Source organism: Lissotriton vulgaris, unplaced genomic scaffold (assembly GCF_964263255.1).
Source record: "Lissotriton vulgaris unplaced genomic scaffold, aLisVul1.2 SCAFFOLD_1261, whole genome shotgun sequence".
NCBI lineage: Eukaryota > Metazoa > Chordata > Amphibia > Caudata > Salamandridae > Lissotriton > Lissotriton vulgaris.
The window spans coordinates 518,786-520,309 of record NW_028242190.1 but is presented as its reverse complement, the minus strand read 5'-3'; positions in this window follow the sequence as shown (position 1 = coordinate 520,309).

The following is a 1,524-nucleotide window of genomic DNA, read 5'->3' as shown; positions in this document are numbered from 1 at the left end:
CGTAGAGGCACTCCCCTCCGGCTATACGATAACCAGAATTGACAGAGCAGTGGGCAAGGGTGGAGGGATCGCAGTAATCACGAGAGCTCCCTATGAATGCACTATGGACCCCATTTCGGTGACTGACAGTGAGGTGGTTCGTTTTGTATTAAAACTGGGCCCCAATTCTTCAGTGACTGGGATTCTTATATACAGACCCCCTGGACCCTTAGGTAACTTCAGGGCCAGTTTGCTGGAGGGCATGGCCCACCTCGCTATTAGACGTAACAAACTCTTGGTTCTGGGTGACCTTAATGTCCATTTTGAGGACCCTATGCATAAGGAGGCGGCTGAGTTGCGCCATGACTTGCAGTCAAATCAAATAAAGCTTTATTCGGTTGCAGAGAAAACATCCATAAAAGCACAATACATTTACATCTGAATAAAAAGAGTGCAGTTAAAAAGAATTATATCCAAGAACAATAAAATGACATAACAATGACAGTTTTTAAGTTAATAACTGTTAGGTTTTCTCAATGTTCCATTCCTCCCATAGGAAAGCACTTTTAACTCCTGATATGAGAGCTACAACAGTTGGAGTATAAAAAGCTATAGGCCTACAGGGAATGAGACAATACAATCAACATAGAAGCTTACGGGTTAAAAACTTCGGAATATCAAAATTGATACAAAGGTGCAGCAAATTATGGGCAATGGCAAAACAGACCGTCCTTGTTTTGAACAAAGATAGGGATAATTATTACTCTAGATTCTGCCTATGCTTAACAGCCAGTTTCAAAAAGGTTACTATCGATTTGGCAAAAGATTCAGGGGCAGATTTATGAGTTCTGGCGCATCTCTGCAAATCAGCAGGGATGCGCCAGAACTGATGCGTCACGCAATTCCCTCCTTGCGGCACCACAGATGCGCCGCATTTACAATGCGGCGCACCATGTTGCAAGGAAGGGCAGATGCGTGACGCATCTTGTGGTGTACGGGCGGCGCATTGCTGGAGTAGCGTCGCAAGTGCGACGCAACTCCTGCAATGTACAGAGGCCACCCATACATAACGTGGTGGGTCACTCCTTACGCCTGCTTCAAGCAGGCGTAAGGATTTGACCCAGCAGCGTCGTAAAACAGACTCAGTGAAATCTTGTAGATTTCACTGCGTCAGTTTTACGGGGCTTTCCTACGAGGGAACGCCCACCCTGCGACAGAACGCCCACATGAAACCTGACACAGGTTTCATGTGGCGCAGGGCTTTACAATGTGACGCATCTGCCTAGATGCGTCACGTTGTAACTAGGTCGCAGGGATGCGCCACGTTTCTGCGCCGTTGCGTGACGCAACGGCGGCGTAATCGTGGCGCAAGTCCGACATAAATCTGCCCCTCAGCATCTAGAAATTCAAGGGCAAGAAATGCCGGGTGACACCTGTGTAGGCCCATGATTTTTAAAATGGGAGTAAGCCACTGCTTTCTCAAGTCCTGATAGAATTTGCAAAATAATATTGTGTGGATCGTAGTTTGGGGGGAACTGTCATCAC